This window comes from Saccopteryx bilineata, chromosome 3, assembly GCF_036850765.1.
Source record: "Saccopteryx bilineata isolate mSacBil1 chromosome 3, mSacBil1_pri_phased_curated, whole genome shotgun sequence".
In the NCBI taxonomy this organism is placed as follows: domain Eukaryota; kingdom Metazoa; phylum Chordata; class Mammalia; order Chiroptera; family Emballonuridae; genus Saccopteryx; species Saccopteryx bilineata.
Genome location: NC_089492.1, coordinates 243,382,479 through 243,406,101, shown reverse-complemented (window position 1 = coordinate 243,406,101; position 23,623 = coordinate 243,382,479). Strand labels below are relative to the sequence as shown.

The 23,623-nt window shown below is 40.1% G+C and overlaps 1 long non-coding RNA gene across 2 annotated transcripts; it reads right to left on the bottom strand.

Moving 5' to 3' along the window:
* Window positions 1–1,157: 1,157 nt before the first annotated feature.
* On the bottom strand, window positions 1,158–20,639 carry LOC136329043 (uncharacterized). 2 transcript variants are annotated; one of them, XR_010730140.1, is made up of 2 exons: window positions 20,369–20,639; window positions 1,158–2,314 (listed from the first exon to the last, which is right to left on the bottom strand). It is a non-coding gene; the product is annotated as an uncharacterized lncRNA (long non-coding RNA). The 2 variants fall into 2 exon arrangements; XR_010730141.1 differs by lacking the exon at window positions 20,369–20,639 and adding an exon at window positions 3,103–3,168.
* Window positions 20,640–23,623: the final 2,984 nt, after the last annotated feature.

The following is a 23,623-nucleotide window of genomic DNA, read 5'->3' as shown; positions in this document are numbered from 1 at the left end:
GGCTAGGAGCTGGTGGATAAGCAGACACAGACTTTGTTCTCATGGAATTCCCTGCCTAAATTGTTGTAATTCATTAGAGAGCTGACATGGGTCTCTGATACACGAACTAGACAGATCAGCAGTCTTGGTGAGAGTAAGGTTGTATGCTAACCTGATTGGAGAAGAAATCATCCAGGACTTCATGAAATGACAGCAGAGAAACTGGGCAACGCAGGAGCACTGCCCAGCTGTTGTGTTAGCGGGTACGAGGGCATTCTCTCCTAGAATGCTAAGATCTCCAGTCGTTCTTTATTTCTATGAAGAACATCTGAGCTGATGGGGACTTGACCACAACAATTAGATGGTTACAATAATAGAATTTCAATCTCTCGACCATAACATAAAACCATGTCAGAGGTGGAAGGGGTCCTTCTAATCAATAAGCCCACTGTTTTTTAGACGAATAACTGGAAGCCAGAGGGGCATACTGACCACCCAGATGTCCCTGGTCTGGTGGCTGAGGTCAGATCGAGACTGGCCTCCACCATCCCACCTATCCAGCAGTCCTAGCACCCGGCTCTTCCTGACCTACTCCGCAATCAGAACGCTCCATCCATTCCAAACACACAGTGAAACAGAAGAACAGCATCTAGGCTACCTAACTCTTATTCATTGTCCGAAGCCTGCTTCCACAGTCGCCTCCTCTGTAAATCTCTCTAGTCATTTGGGCAGAGTTAGTTGTTCTGATTTCTGTGTTCTATTGCTGAAACATGTTTTCCCATGTCTCACAGCATCTCACCCACCAGTCTCACTGCGGCGTGACTATCCTTGGAGGCCTTTCTTCCCCATCAGACCATGATTACTTTGGTAGCAGAAACTGTGTCTTACATGCTTATGGAGTAAAGTGACAAATAAATAATGAGAGAATGAGGAATCTATACTTCTTTAGGGCCAATAAGGAAAATGGCCTCAAGGAACCTCTCCCTGGCAAACTTCTCAGTGATCTCAGGGTTAAACACTGAGGTGCAGAAGATTATTAGTGACTTGCTCAAGGTCACACAGCTAGAAAGCAGCAAAGGTCAGACTTCCCTCTCTATATTTCTTTTTTTCATTCAATGCCTCATGAAGATACCTGGCTCCAAGCTAGGATGTTGCACACAGGTGGCTTTCAATAAAAATCTGTCAGAACAAAATGAGTTTTGAATTAGCTAAGAGCATGGGAGTCTGACAGATGTGGGTTCAAATGCCAATGGGCCATGACTATTGGTGTCACCCGTGGCAATTAACCTCTCTGAAACTCAGTTTGTATAAAGTGGGAGTGACAGCTCTCCCAACACTTCCCTCGCAGGCTGGTTCTATGAGGTCATTTGGAGGCTGTCAGATTGACCTAAATTAGCAATAGGATGGGTGTTTCCAAAACACCGAGTCTCTCATTGTCTTCCTTGGTTTGCTGCTCAGAGTAATAGGTTCATCTCTTTTCTTATCTCTTTTGACAGGCCTAGGTTATTCATGCCAGATAACATATGCACTTCTGCATGTATGGCTTGCAGTTGCGTTCTCCACCAGGTCTGTGGTATGTGTTTTCCAGCCTAATGAACAGACAGTCCCATTCATCACACAGATCAGTTCGTGCTGGTTTCTATTTCTGCCCTTGTGCTGCTGCAGCCTGAGCTGGGGCTGGCTCTTTGAGGCTCTCCAACACGCGTGACTGCTGCCTGCCAGTTCCCCAGACCTTTCTCAGGGCTGGCACAACATTCAGCCAACAGAGCCTACACAGAGACTCTGGGGACTAGCTTCTGGTGTGAGCTTGCTGTGAGTCACAGACACCAAGGATGCACGGGGCACTGGGTAAGAAGTTGGCAGATGCTGGCAGCAGATGCCCCTCAGAAACTCTGGTTGTTTCACAGCCGGGAGAAAAGCCAGAAGCCCAAGAGGCAGTACCTCTGCTTTCGGAAAAGGAAGCTGTAGTGCCGTGGGCTCTATCACGTGCACAGTGGCTTCGGCCAAACCTGAATGACCCTTTCATTACTCACAGGAAGTGAGCTTGAACACTTCACACAGGAAGATGACTCGCTCCTCCAACTAGGTGCGGAAAACCTTTCCAAGGAAATGGTTTGAAGTGTTTAAATATTCCATTTCTTAATCTGCGATTCCTCTGGCAAATCCCTCGGTTTGAATGAGAGCCTTTATTTGCAAATTTATCCAGTGGTAGCATCCTCTGAACTCCTCGGAGGGCTTTTCATCTGTCCTCATGCCAGTTGCGATACTTCATTGCCAACTCCTGCTTCCTTTACGCTTCCACAGTACTGCTGTGGAGAGGACAGGCTTGTCACAGCTGTGGGAAATAACACAATGAGCGTGTTGCTTTTACAATTGGAAAGGAACAAACATAATAAAAAATAACAGCTTACAGTTGTCATGAGTCAGGCTCGATACAAGGAACTACGGGTCTCTAGCATGTTTGATGAGCAAGAGGTCGAAACCAGGAGCCTTCAGAATGAGGGATCAACCTCTCCGCCCTGCTCAGGTCAGCTGAGGAGCAGGGCAACCAAGGATCAAGGAGACCCAGCGTAGCAACCAGTGGACAAGGCTGTTAGTTTCTCATTCTCAAAGGCAGGTGTGCCTGGAGTGGGAGCTGCTACTTGCATTCTTTGGAACCATGAAAGGATTTGTCTCCTTTGGGGAAGATCTGTCCATATGCACTAAGTGTCCCAGCAGCAAGGACAAACTCTAGAACCCAGCCCCCCACCATCCCTCCAGGGGAGAGTAGCTGAGAAAAGTTAGGCATAGTTTAAGGCTAATAACCGATATCTGGGACAACAATAGGTGCTGGGCTCAGGGAAGGGGCACTTAGGCAGAAGTTAGTCATATGAGATTGGGGAAGGCAGCATGGTGTCATGGGGAACACATGACTTTGGACTTGGAGAGCAGTAGATTTGAATCTCAGTTTTGGTACCTATCAGCTCTGTGACCTTGGGAAGGTCGCTTTACTGCTTGGGGGCACATCTACAGAATAATTCCTAGAGAAGCAGAATAATGACAAAGATCATAGCTGGACAAACTTGGGTTCGAGGCCCTGGTCCATCATTTATAAACCGTAAGTTAATAAACTTCTGCACTTACCTTCTGTAAACCTCAGTCTTCCCATCTGTAGAAAGGGAGATAAGAGTTCTTATCTCAGAGATCTGCTGTGAGGATTAATAAAAAACATAGCACAGAAAATACATAGCATCATTCTCAGAACACAGGAAACATGCCATAAATGGTAGCTATTAATTGATCTTAGGATATCAGGTCCTGGTCTGGTTGGCAGTGAAGGCATAGGTAATAGGGCCAGATGGCGTAGGTCTGGTTGGTACTGGCAGCTTAGAGGGCAGCCTAGTTTCCCATAGCTTTCCAGTCAGATTGATCTTGGGATCATGACTGTGTACTGCTTGGTTTGGGCTAAGTTACCAGATTCCTGGGCTGAGAACATCCCCTAAGTCCTGCCGGATGGGATGAGGAGGTGATCAGGAAACTTGCAGGTACACGTTGCTGGATAGGCTTGCCTCAGGACTGGGGAAGCCGGGGCTGAGGTAGACAGCTTCACGGCTCAGAGGGTGTTTTCCCAAACACGATCCCCTTTCATTTGATTCCTACAGATTGTGCCGCCAATGGTTTCACTCCATGAGGAAACAAACGCCCTGAGAGGTCCTCTAAGTAGGAGTTCGTGCTGGTGCAGGGCTTTGAACATGAGGCAAAGCCATACTGCACCCATGCTGCCATAATGCTGTGTCCACCCCCAACCTGGAAATCACAGGGACCCGGTCTCTGCTCAGTATTCTGGGGCAGGATAGACAAATTGGCTCTGTTCTTGCCCTTACATGGGTGGTGATAATAATTCTGGGGCTGTATAATAGTTATTATTTATTGAGTACTCGCTAAAGGTACTAAATGCTTTAATACATGATCTCGTCTTTTTTTTCCACAGAAAACTATTATAAATAGGATTTATTGCTTTCATTTATAGATGAGGAAGAGAAGGTTCAATGAGGCTGTCCAAGGATACACACAGCTAGAGGAAGAGCTGAGATTTAAGCCTCTTTTCACATTCTTTCCATTCTTGATACCATTTGACCTCCCTCTTGCTATGGTTTATTATGCAGTCAGTACAAACCTGAGTATATATAACAAACTGTGAATGGTGCACAGTGGGATCCTGACATTAATTTCTTATTCCTCCCTCATTAAGTTATTGATGAACCCCTCAGTGGTGAGATGTGACAAATGGGATTGTTCCTGTTCTAGCTTTATGTGAATTTCTATCTTGATAATCACATAAAAACTCTACTGGCCAGAGTAGACAGTGGCATAATGCCCCCTTCAAAATGGTGCCACAGCTAGGATTCATTCTCTTATTCTTTTTCCCCTTTTGGGGGGAACAGTTGTTCACATTTTTACCAATTTTTTTATTGTGTTATAAGAACACTTTACATATTAAGAAAACTAGTCACATTTATTCTCTATGTTAGAAATGTTTTTCTCCATTTTGTCAATGGTCTATTGACTGCATATACTGTATTTTGGGGGCATACAATAGTTTTGAATTAGTTTTAGGAAAATCTCAATCCAACAGGAAAAATAAATTATTTGTGTTCAAATCTTACGGATATTTTACTTTATTTTTTTATTTTTTTCCCACTGTCAGTCTAGTATTTCCCAATTTTAAATTGTTGTAATATTTATAGCTTTATAATTTATTTTAATATCTGGTAGTACATGTTTACCTTCATCTTTTTTCAGCTTTTTCCTGGCTTCTCTTGAATATTTACTTTTTTCTTTAAAAACTTATACATATGATACATGCTTTTATAGAAATATGAGAAATACAGAAGTATAAAAATAAAATTTAAAACATGAAAAATAATGCCATCCAAATGTTACCAATATTAATTTCTTGAAGTAAGTCATTCCAATCTTTTCCTAGGTATAAACACACACATCTTTTTCTGAACAAAATTCAGATTATGTTATACTAGCAAATATATTATCTGAAATCTGTATAATTAGTAAGACTGACTAACTAATTAGGATTCTATTGCCTTATATACTATGCTTTATTTAACCATTGTCTATTGTTGAGTGTGCAAGTTATTTCTAATTTTCCCTCAGGCTATTCCTGCTTTTTTCTGTCTGGGTGTGAATGAATCCTTTGCACATTCCTCTAGCAAGTTGATCAACATGTGGTCTGAAATACTCGTTAGCACCTTGGTGTTGGGTTTGTGATGTCCACAACAGCTCATTAATATCTGCTGGAAGACTCCTTCCTCCTCAAAAGTGCCATTCAGATTTTCTTTGGGTGTTAAGAGCATGAGCTTTGAAATCAGACAGAACCATGTGAATTTGGAGAAGTTGCCTAAACTGAGTCTGTTTCCTTGTCTGTATAATGTGGATGCCAATAGTTACTCAAAGGGTTACATAGGGATTAAATGTGATTATACCTGTAAAGTCCTTAGCATGATGTTCATTCAGTACACAGTAAGATGCCCAGCAAATGATACCTACACAAACATTGTACCCCCTCCAACTATTTAACCATGGCTTCCCTCCCTTAACCTTATGAATTTTGCTGCTTAACAAAGCTGAAAATGAGGCCGCTGGACACGGAGTCATATTTTTAGCAGCCTTGCTACATAACATGTGGTCTCAGGACTAGAAGCATTTGCATCACGTTAGAATATCAGAATCTGCAGAATTTCAGGCCCTACTCAAGACTTATGTGATTATAAATTGTATTTTAAAAAGATATATGCATAGTAAAGTATGAGAAGAGATTGGTAGAGGTATCCAGGGAGCTGGTGGTGGTTGTATGTGGGAGGAAGGGTGCAAACATGTGACACATCTAGTTTAGAATTTGTTTTGTTTTGTTTTTGTCTCAGACCCAGCACTGACTAGTAGTGTTTTCTTCACGAACGCTCCATTGACCTTGAGCACCATGGTGTGGTAGAAGAAGCTTTATCTTCAGATTTAGACAGAATTGGGTTTTAACCCCAACCTTGTTATATGGAGGACCTAATAAATCCATAGGACGTGCAACAAACCATTTCAACTTTCTAAGCCCAGTTTCTTTACCTGCAAAATGTGAATTATAAATCTTTCCTGAGGTGTTATTGGAGATAACTGATGATAAAGTATTTGAGAGCCTGGCACATCATAGAGGTACAATAAATATTTTGACCAACTCCAAAGACCTGAGTTTAGATTTTAGTTGTACAACCCACTTGGCCAGTCACTTCATCTCCCTGGACTTGTTTCATCACCTGTAAAATGGGTATTTAGGTCAAATAACCTCTGAGGTCTCTCTTTACTCTCAAACTTTATAACTCAAAAGCATATTTCATTTCAGTACATATATGTTAATGCTAATAGTAAATCATTGTTAGAACAGAGATGAGACTCCTATCACTCTGAAAAATTATCTAAACTGCCTTTTAATTAGAAGACCTGGAAAAAAGGATGGATTTTCTATGTACCAATACATGTAGTTGACTGGTACAAACAAAAGACTCAAGGAAAGTGTTGACAGTTATTAAACTGAATTTCAATTTAGACAATTACATGGTGGGTGCTAAGATCTCCAAAGCTGAATTATAGACCTCAGAAGTATTTTGCTCAATTATCTGGCACTGGAAGTTCTTGGATTTGAATTAGAAAGCTATCAAGATCATATGAACTGCAAATGCTTGATTGGGGGAAGGGAAATAAAATCTGACTTCTCACAAGGGAGTCTTAATAAAGAATAGACAATAAATTGTAGTAATTGAATATAATCTTTCCTCCAGCTTTTTAGAAGACAGTATGGGATCAGGAAAGTCAGAAATACAATCAAATTAATAGTCCATACCTTAAGAGAGAGAGAGAGAGAGAGAGAGAGAGAGACAGAGCTAATTCAAGCATTATTTATCATTCATTTGTGCATTCACTCATCTGCCAAATTTTATTTGAGTATTACCATAGATCAGTGGTTCTCAAAGTGTGCACCCTAGAAGATTTCCAGGTGTGCCCTATGGTATTCCAGAGAAATATGTGCCTGTTGGGGACCAAAAAAAACCAACAGAATTTTGGAGTTTAGATTTTTGGGGGACAGACGTGTGGGGAATTGGCTGTAAGCTGACAGTCTGCCCAACCCCCCACCTCACTTGCCTGATTAGGTTGCGAAAGGCTGTTAAGCTGTGGTGCTGGATTGTTTACACTACCCCCCATGTTCCCCGGAAAGACTGGAGGCAAGTTTCTTCTATCCTTTGTTTGGTGTAAAGTTAGGATGATATGTATGGTGGGGGTTTTCTGCACTCAACACAATGAAAAGAAATAGAGGGGAATTCTTCAATGTATTAAAGAGAAAATGAGAGTTTTCCTTTCAAATATATGCCCAAACACTGAAGAAATTGCTAGGACACATCAGGCTCATGTTTCTCATAAACACAAGAATGAAAAAACTTAACACATTTGTGCCGGGACCTGCCAAATTTACTAAATCTTACTAAGCATGTATCTATATATATAAAAAGATCATTTTTTTGTCATTTTTTAATTTTTATCCCCTCTTTTTTATGAATTCTAAAAAGCATAACTCAAAAATATAACATAAAAGTGTTTTTAATGTCAGAATAAATTTAATTTTGTCATATTTATATCATTTAATTACCATAAAAGCACGCTTTGACTTTATATTTTTTATTTAATATTTGACTTAATTATTATAACATATTTCTCAGAAATTTGTATATAGTGTGCCTACAATTATTCGTAGGATTTTAAATGTGCCCCAACTTCAGAAAGTTTGAGAACCACTGCCATAGATAGACACTGTGCAGGTTTTGGGGGATGGAGGATCAGAACAGGAATAAATTAGACAATTACAATGTGCTCTACAACATATACCCAAATAACTCTTAATGCAAGATAAAAAACCATCATCAGAGAGGGAATGGTGAAATACTTTGAACATAAAAGGGACAGAGAGATTATTTCTGGAGACTGCTACACATTAGAAATGACCCTAGCAGATGTAGCATATAATCTGGGCCTCAAATGATTAGATTTTATTGATGGATTCAACAAATATTTGCTAGAAACCAATTAACCACAATACCTCATAGAAGATGCTTTCAGAGTTGGCTGCTTATGAGGGAAATGTGTTTGTATGTTTTTTGTTTGTTTGTTTGTTTGTTTTGACAGAGACAGAGAGAAGAGAGAGAGAGGGACAGATAGGAGCAGACAGGAAGGGAGAAAGATGAGAAGCATCAATTCTTCGTTGTGGCATCTTAGTTGTTTGTTGATTGTTGTTCATTGATTGCTTTCTCATATGTGCCTTGACTGGCGGGTTACAGCAGAGTGAGTGACCCCTTGCGCAAGCCAGCGACCTTGGGCTCAAGCCAGCAACATTGGGCTTCAAGCCAGCGACCTTTGGGTGGAAGTGTTGTCAATTGCTAATTTTCTGATTTGCTCTTCTTCCTCATTCTTTTACAAACTTGTTTTAGAAGTTAAACTCACAGATCACTTGGGCAATTGTCAAAAGTGGTCATTCTTAGATGTTGGTTTGTCCAAGCCAGACAAACCTGCATTTATTCAACATATATTTATCAGCTACAGGCTGTGTGCTGGACAATATGCTAAGAAGTCAGGAATGCAGTGATGAGCCCAGGGCACTGTGTCATGCACCTTACAGCCTGGTTGGAGAGACAGTGTCCAATAATCTCACAGGTACATGTGGAATTGTAACTCTGATGAATGCCATAAAGGGAAGAAGGCCCTTATCATATGAGGGAGGCTAGCCAGTCAGGGGGGTCGTGGAAGACCTTGCTAAGACATAATGCTTGACTTCATACACATTTGAACTATGAATAGGAGTTAATAGGCACAGGCAGAAAGGTGGGCCTGTGCTCTAGGTGACAGAAACAGTGTGTGCATGGGCCACTCTCCAGGAACTGGAGAGAAGAGAGCTGAAAGGAAGGCCAGGCCAGATGAAGCTGGAGGCATAGGGAGGGGCCTGATGGTACAGAGGCCTGGGAGAATAATTTTGTCTTTATCTTAAGAGTCATGAAAAACCGGGAGTGACGTCACGGAAATGGCGCCGTGAGAAGCGCGTCCGACAGCTCTCCCCTAAATCACAACAAATTTATCAACTAGAAACAGAAAAATTTATCCTCGGAGCATTCCGGAGTTCCACACAAACTGAAAGCAAAAGGACTGTTATCACTTGAATCTGAGAGACGAGGGTGTGGAGGAAGCTACCGCAGCGACGCTCATTCAAGCCGCCAGGGAGTGCGCCCGCGTGCTATCAATAAGACCACCCTCAGATGCCGATAAGAAAGAGGAAATCGAATATTATGGATACAAAAGAAAGAGAGGTAACACAAATAGATGTGGAAAAATCTATGGAGAAAAGACTTAACATATTGGAAGCCTTGGAGCTAAATGACAGAGAATTTAAAATAGAAATCTTAAAAATACTCAGAGATATACAAGAAAACACAGAAAGGCAATATAGGGAGATCAGAAAACAACTCAATGAACACAAAGAATATATTACCAAGGAAATTGAAACTATAAAAACAAATCAAACAGAAATGAAAAACTCAATTCACGAGCTGAAAAACGAGGTAAAAAGCTTAGCTAACAGAACAGCCCAGATTGAAGATAGGATTAGTGAAATAGAAGACAAACAACTTGAGGCACAACAGAGAGAAGAAGAAAGAGACTCAAGAATAATAAAAAATGAGAAAGCCCTACAGGAATTGTCTAACTCCATCAGAAAGAATAACGTAAGAATAATAGGTATATCAGAGGGAGAAGAGAAAGAAAATGGAATGGAGAATATACTCAAACAAATAATAGACGAGAACTTCCCAAGCCTGTGGAAGGAACTAAAGCCTCAAATTCAAGAAGCAAACAGAACACCAAGTTTTCTTAACCCCAACAAACCCACTCCAAGGCACATCATAATAAAGATGACACAAACCAATGACAAAGAAAAAATTCTCAAGGCAGCCAGGGAAAAGAAGAGTACAACATATAAAGGAAGGCCTATTAGATTATCATCAGATTTCTCAGCAGAAACTCTACAAGCTAGAAGAGAGTGGACCCCAATATTTAAAGCCCTGAAAGAGAGGAACTTTCAGCCAAGAATACTATACCCATCAAAGCTATCCTTCAAGTATGAAGGAGATATAAAAACATTCACAAATACAGAAAAGATGAGAGAATTTATCAACAGAAAGCCCCCACTCCAGGAAATACTAAGGGGGGTTTTCCAACCAGATTCAAAGAACAAAAGAAAACAACACCACAAGTAACAGCTCCACCAAGAACACAATAAAACCAAACTTAAACTGTGACAACAAAGGAAAAAAAGGAGGGAGAGGATGGAGATTAACAGTAGCAAAGGATGATGAAGTGCAGAAATACTTATAAGATAGGGTACTACAATGAATATGGTAGGTACCCTTTTCATTACTTAATGGTAACCACCCTTAAAAAAACCACCACAAAAACACTTGACTTAAAAAAGGTAGCAACAGAGGAAAGAAGTATGGAACACAAACAAACAAAAACAAATGATAGAAAAACAAAAGAGAAGAATCAAACTAGATACAAAACTAACAGAAAGCAATTTATAAAATGGCAGTAGGGAACCCACAAGTGTCAATAATTACACTAAATGTAAATGGATTAAACTTACCAATAAAAAGACACAGAGTAGCAGAATGGATTAAAAAAGAAAATCCAACTATATGCTGCCTACAAGAAACACATCTAAGCAACAAGGATAAAAACAAATTCAAAGTGAAAGGCTGGAAAACAATACTCCAAGCAAACAACACCCAAAAAAAAGCAGGCGTAGCAATACTCATATCTAATAATGCTGACTACAAGACAGAAAAAGTACTCAGAGACAAAAATGGTCATTTCATAATGATTAAGGGGAAGTTGAATCAAGAAGACATAACAATCCTTAATATATATGCACCAAACCAAGGAGCACCAAAATATATAAGACAGCTACTTATTGACCTTAAAACAAAAACTAACAAAAATACAATCATACTTGGAGACCTCAATACACCGCTGACGGCTCTAGATCGGTCATCCAAACAGAGAATCAATAAAGATATAGTGGCCTTAAACGAAATACTAGAACACCTGGATATGATAGACATCTACAGGACACTTCATCCCAAAGGGACTGAGTATACATTTTTCTCTAGTGTACATGGAACATTCTCAAGAATTGACCATATGTTGGGCCACAAAGACAATATCAGCAAATTTAGAAAAATTGAAATTGTACCAAGCATATTTTCTGATCATAAAGCCTTGAAACTAGAATTCAACTGCAAAAAAGAGGGGGAAAAACCCACAAAAATGTGGAAACTAAACAACATAATTCTAAAAAATGAATGGGTCAAAGAAGAAATAAGTGCAGAAATCAAAAGATATATACAGACAAATGAAAATGAAAATACGACATATCAGAATCTCTGGGATGCAGCAAAAGCAGTAATAAGAGGAAAGTTCATATCACTTCAGGCCTATATGAACAAACAAGAGAGAGCCGAAGTAAACCACTTAACTTCACACCTTAAGGAACTAGAAAAAGAAGAACAAAGACAACCCAAAACCAGCCGAAGAAAGGAGATAATAAAAATCAGAGCAGAAATAAATGAAATAGAGAACAGAAAAACTATAGAAAAAATCAATAAAACAAGGAGCTGGTTCTTTGAAAAGATCAACAAAATTGACAAACCCTTGGCAAGACTCACCAAGGAAAAAAGACACAGGACTCAAATAAATAAAATCCAAAATGAAAGAGGAGAGATCACCACAGACATCATAGAAATACAAAGAATTATTGTAGAATACTATGAAAAATTATATGCCACCAAATACAACAACCTAGAAGAAATGGATAAATTCCTAGAACAATACAACCTTCCTAGACTGAGTCATGAAGAAGCAGAAAGCCTAAACAGACCAATCAGCAGGGAGGAAATAGAAAAAACTATTAAAAATCTCCCCAAAAATAAAAGTCCAGGCCCAGACGGTTATACTAGTGAATTCTATCAAACATTCAAAGAAGACTTGGTTCCTATTCTACTCAAAGTCTTCCAAAAAATTGAAGAAGAAGCAATACTTCCAAACACATTTTATGAGGCCAACATAACCCTCATACCAAAACCTGGCAAGGATGGCACAAAGAAAGAAAACTACAGACCAATATCTCTAATGAATACAGATGCTAAAATACTAAACAAAATACTGGCAAACCGAATACAACAACATATTAAAAAAATAATACATCATGATCAAGTGGGATTCATCCCAGAATCTCAAGGATGGTTCAACATACGCAAAACGGTTAACGTAATACACCATATCAACAAAACAAAGAACAAAAACCACATGATCTTATCAATAGATGCAGAAAAGGCTTTTGATAAAATACAACACAATTTTATGTTTAAGACTCTCAACAAAATGGGTATAGAAGGAAAATATCTCAACATGATAAAGGCCATATATGATAAACCATCAGCCAACATCCTATTAAACGGCATAAAACTGAGGACTTTCTACCTTAAATCAGGAACAAGACAGGGTTGTCCACTCTCTCCACTCTTATTCAACGTGGTGCTAGAAGTTCTGGCCAGAGCAATCAGACAAGACAAAGAAATAAAAGGCATCCATATCGGAAAAGAAGAAGTAAAGCTATCACTTTTTGCTGATGATATGATCCTATACATCGAAAACCCGAAGGACTCCACAAAAAGATTATTAGAAACAATAAACCAATACAGTAAGGTCGCAGGATACAAAATTAACATACAAAAGTCCATAGCCTTTCTATATGCCAACAATGAAATATTAGAAAACGAACTCAAAAAAATAATCCCCTTCACGATTGCAACAAAAAAAATAAAATACCTAGGAATAAACATAACAAAGAACGTAAAGGACCTATATAATGAAAATTACAAAGCATTGTTAAGGGAAATCGAAAAAGATACAATGAGATGGAAAAATATTCCTTGTTCTTGGATAGGAAGAATAAATATAATCAAAATGGCCATATTACCCAAAGCAATATACAAATTTAATGCAATTCCCATCAAAATCCCTATGAGATTTTTTAAAGAAATGGAACAAAAAATCATCAGATTTATATGGAACTATAAAAAACCCCGAATAGCCAAAACAGTCCTAAGGAAAAAGAATGAAGCTGGGGGCATTACAATACCTGACTTTAAACTATATTATAGGGCCACGATAATCAAAACAGCATGGTATTGGCAGAAAAATAGACACTCAGACCAATGGAACAGAATAGAAAGCCCAGAAATAAAACCACATATATATGGTCAAATAATCTTTGATAAAGGGGCCAACAACACACAATGGAGAAAAGAAAGCCTCTTCAACAAATGGTGTTGGGAAAACTGGAAAGCCACATGCAAAAGAATGAAACTTGACTACAGCCTGTCCCCGTGTACTAAAATTAATTCAAAATGGATCAAAGACCTAAATATAAGACCTGAAACAATAAAGTACATAGAAGAAGACATAGGTACTAAAATCATGGACCTGGGTTTTAAAGAACATTTTATGAACTTGACTCCAATGGCAAGAGAAGTGAAGGCAAAGATAAATGAATGGGACTACATCAGAATTAAAAGTTTTTGCTCAGCAAGAGAAACTGATATCAAAATAAACAGACAGCCAACTATATGGGAACTGATATTTTCAAACGACAGCTCAGATAAGGGCCTAATATCCAAAATTTACAAAGAACTCATAAAACTCAACAACAAACAAACAAGCAATCCAATAAAAAAATGGGAAGAGGACATGAACAGACACTTCTCCCAGGAAGAGATACAAATGGCCAACAGATATATGAAAAGATGCTCAGCTTCATTAGTTATTAGAGAAATGCAAATCAAAACTACAATGAGATACCATCTCACCCCTGTTAGATTAGCTATTATCAACAAGACGGGTAATAGCAAATGTTGGAGAGGCTGTGGAGAAAAAGGAACCCTCATTCACTGTTGGTGGGACTGTAAAGTAGTACAACCATTATGGAGGAAAGTATGGTGGTTCCTCAAAAAACTGCAAATAGAACTACCTTATGACCCAGCAATCCCTCTACTGGGTATATACCCCAAAACCTCAGAAACATTGATACGTGAAGACACATGTAGCCCCATGTTCATTGCAGCACTGTTCACAGTGGCCAAGACATGGAAACAACCAAAAAGCCCTTCAATAGAAGACTGGATAAAGAAGATGTGGCACATATACACTATGGAATACTACTCAGCCATAAGAAATGATGACATCAGATCATTTACAGCAAAATGGTGGGATCTTGATAACATTATAAGGAGTGAAATAAGCAAATCAGAAAAAAACAAGAACTACATGATTCCATACATTGGTGGAACATAAAAATGAGACTAAGAGACATGGACAAGAGTGTGGTGGTTACCAAGGGTGGGGGGGGAGGGAGGACATGGGAGGGAGGGAGGGAGGGAGAGAGTTAGGGGGAGGGGGAGGGGCACAGAGAACTAGATAGAGGGTGACGGAGGACAATCTGACTTTGGGCGAGGGGTTTGCAACATAATTTGATGACAAAATAACCTAGACATGTTTTCTTTGAATATATGTACCCTGATTTATTAATGTCATCCCATTACCATTAATAAAAATTTATTAAAAAAAAAAAAAAAAAAAAAAAAAAAGAGTCATGAAAAACCACTGGGAATTTCAAGCAAGAAAGGGGATATTTATTTTTTGAAAAGATTTTTCAATTTGCTAGTTCTCTCTGTTAAGCTAGTTGAGTTCATCTACCTTCTGGCTGTGATAATGGGAATAAACACAAGGTAGGTTGATATAGATGAAGGAGGCCAATCAGGGATCTAGAGTTGTATTTTGGAAGAAAGATTGTGTTCTTTCCTCTGGCGGTGGTGGTAGGGATCAATGGAAAATCTAAGTGATAAATAAGAACTAAAACAATAGTCCAGTAGGCAGAACATGAAAGGTAAAAGTGAAAAAAGAGTCAAGAATATCTCCTAGGTTCCTTTTTGGCATCCATAATTGGGTGGATACAGAACCATTTACTTAAATGAATCAGTTGTTGGCCTAGTCTCAGGGCTGCCGCATACAGTTGTGTGAGCTGTATACTGTAACGGGGAAGGCAGGAACTGAAAGTCAGTCTGTGCTCTGCCCTCTAAGCCACTCATCCTAATTCAGGGGTATGTTGGCCCAGGTTGGCCCACCTTCTTATAATTTGCAAAAAAATGCCATCCATTTGGCTAGATAAAAACAAAAAAGATCTTTAACACTGCACTGCAGGCATCTCAGCAAGCCTGAATGGGGTGCTATAAATTGGTGAGGGCTGGAGGTGGTAAGGCCAGGAACAGAGTACCTGGATGGTGAAGGCAGGGAATAGAGAAGTGGACAAGGAAATGAGAGGGTGCTATGAACACCAAGCTCAGTTTATTTACCCGGCAGTGTCTGTCTCTGGCCTTTCCTGGATTCCTGACCCACGCGGAGGGATCCCGCTTGTGGCTCACCCTTCCTGTTATTTTGATTCTTTTGTTGGATGCCTTTGATGAAAGTAGATGTGGAAACCCAGATTGTCAGAGAGCAGAAGCAGTTTAAGAGCCAGCTAGCTCTACTCTCTCCTAATGTAGGTGAGAACCCTGAGGTCCAAGGAACTGGAAAGCTTTGAATCGTATCCTCATGCTCGGACTAGATCCTCAGTGTCCCAGCTCACCACATATTGCGGATCTTCCCTTTAACAAAAGACAGGCTGAACTTTCACAGTGAGGTACACCTGAAAGACTGGATCAACTTGGATTTGGATCCCCACTTGACTTTTCTTTGCTGTGTGATCTTGGGCCAGCTACTTCATCTCTCTGAGCTTCATTGTTTTGCACCCTGTGAGATGGAGATTAAACCGCTCACTTTGCAGCGGGCCGTGTGAATGAACGTGAAGCCTCTGGGACTGTGCCTGTTCACAAGACATGACCCAAACCCCATTGTCCACTTCTGTTGCCTTTTCCAGCCTCTGTCTCACCACCTACAGTTTTCTCTGTTCCTGAGAGTTCTACAGGGATCTACTACAAAAAAAAAAAAAAAAAAAAAAAAAAAAAGCATTTCTTTGGAAGGTCTTTGTGCATAAATTCAGCATATCAAACACAATATTGAGAAATTATTACATTTCCACTAACCTTCATTTGGGGGTTCTGATCCCTAAGATGCAAATGGCAATTAAACTTTGGCTCCTAAACCAGCCCTCTCTCTCCCCCTCTCAAAATACCCCCTCTCCTCATGATGACTCTCTGAATGGATTTCAGGAAGTTGCATGTGAAAATCATACTGGAACTAGAAGCAAAAGGAACTGGAAAGGCTTCTGCAGGGAGCATAATGTAAAAGACAGTTTTGAAAAAGGTGGAAGCTCAAAAATAAATAAATAAATAAAAGCCGTCACAGGGAAGATTTTGTTTTTTCTTTCAAAATGATTTTTGATGGCACATAGTTACTTTCCTTTGTTTCCTGACTTTGAGAGGCTGACAAATCGCAGCCTTATTTGTAATACCTATTGTTACTCGTGAGGTTTTATGCAGAATAGAAAGGATTGTTTTGAACAGTTTCTCATGGACAAGTGGAAGCTGTACTCTGGCTACAAATGATTCATCTGGAGAAACGACATATAAACAAGACTGCCTGCCTGGGAAGCGGGTGGGAGGGTGAGGTATTTCAGAAGGGCTGTTCACTCCCATGCCAGCAAATGCTAAAAGCTAGCTCTTTGAATAGCAGGGGTGCTATGAAGTGGAGACTTAAGAAAAATTTTTCAATCTTAACATCTCATAGTTAATATCAAAGGAGGTATTTCTTAAATCTCTGACCAAGAGCAGTTACTTTCCTAGGGGGATGATGTATTAATAGATTGTGATTCAGTCTCAAACCTTGTTCTTTCAGTGTGATGTGAAGGAGCAGGGCTCTGGAAACTGATGGAACTGAACAGGGTAGGGCAAGAAAGGCACCCAAGGTGCAAAATTTAAGGAGGCACCTTCTCTCAGAGTCATACAAGTGCAGAGTCAACACTTGCACAACCCTGAGAGTGAGTGCCTCCTTAAATTTTGCTCTGAGGGTGCTTCTCTTGCTCACCCTGGTCCAGGCTCTGTAGCTGAGTTAGAATCGGGGCTCCATCATTTACTGATGGTGTAACCTCGGAGAGTCAGTTGGAATTAGACTGGCTATAACAGAAAAAAACAAACAAGAGTGGCTTTTATTTATTTATTTCTCTATTACATAAAAATCTAGAGCAATAAAGGCCAGGACTAACATAATGTTTCTACTTCATAAAATAATCGGAACCTAGGATTCCTCTAGTGCTTGTTCTGCCATTCCTGAGGTTTAGTTCTCATGACCCAAAATGGCAACATCTAAGGTCCATGATAGAGGTATTGTGTACCTGGACCATGTGAATGCACTACTAGTTTTTAAAATTAATAAAATTATAATTACAAAAAATAGGTCAGACTAAAAGAAAACCAAATAATACAAAAATAAAATATTTTGTTTTTTTGGATTGTTAAATCATCTGTAACTTATTTCTATCAATTCCATTCTAAAGTCCCAACTTAAGCATCAAGTTTATGACATGGGAGCCATAGTCTTACTCTCCACAATTGAAAATGTTTCCAGGAGGAATTATTCTTATAAATCTTCATGAAATGTTCTTAATGTCATAGCTTTGGAAATGGAAGAATTTCCTAGAGTGGGGAGATAGACATCTATGGTTTTGTCTGCCTGGCATATATTCCCCATTCTGGTAGTCAAACCCCAAATTTGTTTTGGGGAACTACGAGGTCCTATTGATTATAGATGTGGAAGAAATTGTCCATCAGACTGTGCATGTGGAGTGGAAGAAATGACCTCAATCCAAGAAAATAGTTTCCCTCTCTCCTAGGATTTATCTCTTGAATAGAGAGAAGAAAAAAACAACATAGAAATATGACTGAGGACTATTTACTCTAACAGAGACATGGATTCAGACAGAGTCCCTCAGTTTCTCTGGACTCTGTCCCTTTTGAAGCCTTATTTTTTAGCTTTTCTTTAATTCTTATTCATGATGTCCCATATTCTTCTAGAAAATTTTTTTTATTATTATTACTATTAAATGAGAGGAGGGAAAGCAGAGAGATAGACTTCCACATGTGCCCTGACCAGGATCCATCCAGCAAGCCCCCTAAGGGCAATGTTCTGTCCATCTTGGACCATTGTCCAGTAGCCAAGCTATTTTTAGCACATGAAGCAAGGCCAGGGAGCCATCCTCAGTGCCTGGGGCCAACTCACTGGAACCATGGAGCCTTGGCTACAGGAGGGAAAGAGGTGGGGAAAAGGGTGGAGAAGCAGATGGTTCCCTCTCCTGTGTGCCCTGCCAGGAATCAAACCCAGGACATCCATATGCCAGGCCAACACTCAATCGACTGAGCCAACTAGCCAGGGCCCAGAAAAACTCTTTAAGTTAGTTAGACTTTATTTCTGTTGCTGGCAACCAACAACACTAATTGACCCAACTAGGTGTTCCTTTTTTGCCTCAAGATTTGGAATTTTACAGGATGGTTTCCTGCCTTGTTAACTCTATCTGCTTCTTCTTCAGCATCTTCCCTCTTTCTGAGCCAGTACTAAAGTGGGATATGAAGAATATCAGCTGGGACTTAGAGTCAGTCATTCTTCTCATGTCTGGGTTTTAGTTACTAATATGCCTGGTTTTGTTCTCAAGACTGAGATCAATAAAGTGGTGAGTGAATTGTATGCAGGATACCAGAGAGGAAGTCCCAAGGGTCAGGCTAAGAAATTACCTAAAAGGCATCATTCCAACAAGGGAAGAGGTCAATATGCTGTGTAATTTTTACAAAACAATTTTTGAACAATTTGCATCCCTAGTACTAAAAGCTATGTCTGGTCATGGTAAGTACAGAGTACGTATATGCTAAAGGAAAGAGTACAAAAACAGTAGTGTTAAGAGCGTCTGGGATTTGTGGTGGCAGAAATCAAGTAAAAAGGTGAGGTGACCTCATAGAGATAGAAAGAGAGGTCAGTCTCCCTTGCAGTTGTGTTGGGGCTATGAATCTAACCTTGACCAATGGGTTCTGAATGGAAATGACATGTGTCACTTCTGCACTGTGTCTTCTCCAGCTCTCTTTTTCCTGCTGCAGTATCACTGTAAGCCACCCAATGAGACGGTAGTGTCACAAGATAGAAGGAAATGGGATCCTCGAGTCACTGAATGTAGATGAGCTCCCACTTACCTGCTTTGGGTGAGACTTTGAGCAAGTGAAAAACTAACTTTTGTTTTGCCAAGTCACTGGAATTTTAGAGTTTGTTACCACAGCATAGTCTACAAATACACCCATTTTATAAATGGAGCACTTGAATCTCTGAGTAAGTAACTTGCCTCAATCACAGAGGCTATTTAGTGACTAAGTCTATCTTACGCAGGACAGCTAAGCTCCAGGGTCTCTATCTCCTTCTTAGTATTGGCCACCAGTGGGATCCTGGACTCTGTTGGCTCCTTATCATTTGCTACTATCCAGGTTGTTTCTCCTTTCTCTCTGCATCTTTCTCTTTGGCCTGCAGCTAAAATGCCACACGCTCAAGTCTTCGTTCACTATGACACTAAAATCTTAGAATTACATCTAATATTGTAATTCTGTCTTGGAATCTATTTTGCATCTTGGCTGGTTGAGTTGGCCAATGTTAAAAATGGCTGCTCAGCATCTGGCTCCTATTTAGTCTTTGGCTAAAACAAAAAAAATTCGGAATTAATTTTCATCACCGGGTTTGTAGTATTTTCTGTTTTCTTTCCTGAGCACAGTGAAGAAAAAAGTGAGATGTGGCCATAACACTGTATCTGAATCATTCAGCTTGGTGGGCTGGAACAACTTGTTCATAAGAAAAGCTTGTATATACAACAGATGTTATGTTCTCGGGGCCCTGATAGATTCTGGGAATGCAAAGAGAAATTTACAGCACAGCCCTTCCTTTGAAGGAGGACCCTATCTAGTAACCTGTATAAATAAATAAAATGCAAAATAGTGTGATGAGCTTACAGAGAATCAGTGTGTATCAGATAAAGCAATGACACAAATGAGAAGGTCGTTTTTTTCCAGTTAACGTGATCCCCATTCCCACGTGAATGAGTTTTAGTGCTGTGATTGGAAGAGTTTTTCATACTGCTGAATATTGAGAGTTGTACTAAGCATTCTTCCCTTCTTTACAACTACCAGATTCCAGGGATGAGTAAACTGTTCCTCAGTGAAGGAAAGAGACTTACCCAACACCACACATGCAGGATTTTAACTCAGCTCTGTGCAACTCTCGAACTTCAAAATCTCCCCAGTATACCAAGCTGGTCCCTCTGGTAAGGCAGATGAATTGGTTTCTTCTGACACATAAGCCTCTATTGTCTTATTCAATGAGTTTTCTGAGCCAGACCCTATGCAGCTCCATTCCAATGTGGGCTTCTTGGAAATTCGGTGCTGGTTCTCAAGGTCTCCCTACCTGCTGAGCCTTAGTCTTCCTTCTGAAATCAGAGCTGCCCCGGAAGCAGCATCTGACGCTGGCTTCCTGGCCTCCGGCTGGTGGAGCAAGAACATTTCCAGAGCATATGCTTCCTCATTCTGTGTAAAAAAAAAAAAGTGTTTATCCTTGGTCCCCTCTGAAGGCAGACGACGCCCATACTTTTGTCCCAGCTGAATTTGTTGGTTGGGCTTTTTCTAATTGTTTGTGCTGAGCAGCAGAGAGCACGGCGTCTGCCCTCTGGCGCTATCTAGCGGCACTGTTCAGGTCTGAATGAGCCCCCGGAGAGTTGTGATGTACTTATTCAGTAATTAACTGGATGAATCCTGCCATTTCATTAGCAGATTGCTTTCTTCTTCATAAACCAGAGGGTGACCAATTTGTAGAGAAAGTAGGTAACAAATATATCACTTTAAAGAGACCAGCGTCATCTCTCTCGCACTTTTCTCACCCCACGGGTTGTGACATTCCTTCATCTTCAATTCTTTCTTCCTTCTACAAATATTTATTTTGTTATTATATAGAGATCAGGGTATGGGGCACACAGCCACACACCTGAGCAAACAGAAGGACCGAGTGATTTGCTAGTATAATGAAAAACACTAGTTTTGAGCTTATTACTGGGAGTCCACAATGAGCACCCAATCCCACTTAAGATCGACTGAGGAAGTCTCTTCAAAGAGATGCTGTTCCAGGTCTGTGCCTGGAGAACATGAAGCCTCTCTGAGTCTTTGCAAACAAAGAACCCTGGTTTGGAGACTCAGACCTGTCAGATCAAAACCAGGCCTGGCCTCTAGACCTTCAGACAAGTTGCAACAGCGAAGCTTACTCATTCATTTTCAAAATATGGCCTATTCTCTTTACAAAATGGAGCAAAGCCATTCAGCTTGGTGCTGGCAGCAATAGTTGATATATTAGGGAGATCCTGACTCCTTCCAGGTTTCTGCTGGTTTGCTTTAAATCCAAATGGCTTGGCTAAGAGTGGTTTTATTAAAAATTATTTTTATTTTTTTAAAATTTCATTTTAAATGAAATGCACAACAGCAGGGGCATAAAGCCCAGATATGGATGGGAGAGAAAATGAAAAGTTTCCCGGAGTTTCTGATTCTCCTTCCACATACAGGAAATGGAATCAGCATTCGTGTTAAGCCTTCTACATGTCAAAGTATCATGCGGGGAAGGTAACATTGCCGAGCCACTGGAATTTTACAAGATCTCGAATGCTTTTGGTTTCCTTCAGACCTGGGTTGATGGAATAATCAGGACCCCAACTCTAGAGCTAAATCTTGCTCCTTCCTGTTAGAGTCGTGGACCTTAGCCAGGTTCTGTAACCACTCTGGGTCTCAGTGTCCTCACCAGGGAACAGGTCTTTGATGGTTGCCTGTTACAACTAATTGTGAGGCTGAAACAAGGTGACATAGAAGGTATCTACCATGGGTCAGGGCACATCATAGGAGCTTCGTCAACAGCTAATGTCACGATCAGTTTCTTCAAGCAGAATTAAACCCTGTGTCCTAAGCAAAGTGTGTGACCTTCAGAAAAAGCCTGGGTTCTCTTTCTTCACTGTCACATAAGCTGTCAGATTGTTGAAGACTTGAGGGTTTGGGTACTATATTCAGACAACTGTACACCGTCTGGATCCACCTGCCTTGTGGTCTCTTCCTTCCCCATCCCCTTCTTCATCCCCTTCCCCAGAGGGGATCGATCATTCTAACTGCCCTGATATTCTCCCGGTCTTCTGGTCTTCTTGCTACTTCTAATACAAGCTCTTGCCCAAGACAGGAATTCCTATTCACTCCCCTATGCCCTACTAATTTCTTCCGTCTTAATTTAAAAGTCACTGCCTTGAGGAAGCCTTTCTTACTGACCAGACTGATTCAGGCCCCGCCCTGACACACCATCACCCATTTTTCTGTCAAACTTCTACTCATCCTTTTCAGATACAATTCCAAACCAGCTCATTAGTGAAGTCATTGCTGACCTCCCTTCTGTGGGGTACTCATTCCCAAGGTACATTTTATTTACCTCTGTCATGGCAATTAATATATCAAATGCCATCACTTTTGATGGTAGGATCAAATTCTTACATAGCTTCTCAACTCTTGTGCTTAAGGGGGTGCCTAACATAGAAGCATTCAATAAACATGGGATGAATGAATAGAGTAACACTACCTTTTGAGAGTAATAATCAATCAATCCCACTGTACAATTTTAAGATAGACAGATGGTTAGACTATTTATGCCAAGAATTGGTCACCATATTACTTACTAAAAATGTCTGAAGTTGTATAGTAGATACTCATCATTCTTCCTTGGTATGTCATACTTGCAATGCTGGATTTATCATTCACTTCTTTTTTTTTTTTAAGATTTTATTTATTTATTTTAGAGAGAGGCGAGAAGGGGGGGGAGAAGCAGGAAGCATCAACTTGTAGTTGCTTCCCATATGTGCCTTGACTGGGCAAGCCTAGGATTTCAAACCGGTGACCTCAGCATTCCAGGTCAACACTTTATCCACTGCGCCACCACAGGTCAGGCTAACATTCACTTCTTATGCTAAAAAACATTTCTAGGAACTTTTAGAGATCTTTCTAACATTCTTGGTTCTCAGGTATAAAAAATCTTTGATTTGGTGTGGGGGGAAAAGAAGAGAATATTTCATTGTACTTTGAATTCTTCTGCTCAGGATTCAGTCATGGTAACAGTCTGTTTCATCCTTTTTTCCACTTCTACTATTACTAAAAATGCAGATTCAGTGGCCTGCTGCAAGGAAAGCCAAACTCATGAGATAAGTGCTGGTGCACAAAGAAAGAGGTTTATTCAGGTGCCATGACCTGGGAGAATGATGGTCTCTTGTCTCAAAGACTATCTCATTTTTTTGTTCAAGCACCAAATATCTAGGGATAGGGAGGGGAGAGCCTTTTTTTGTCTTTTTCTTTTTTACAATTCAATTATCTTGCTAGCTTTTGGTGTCCTTGGGTCCTATGTATTTATCTTTCTAGCTCTTGGC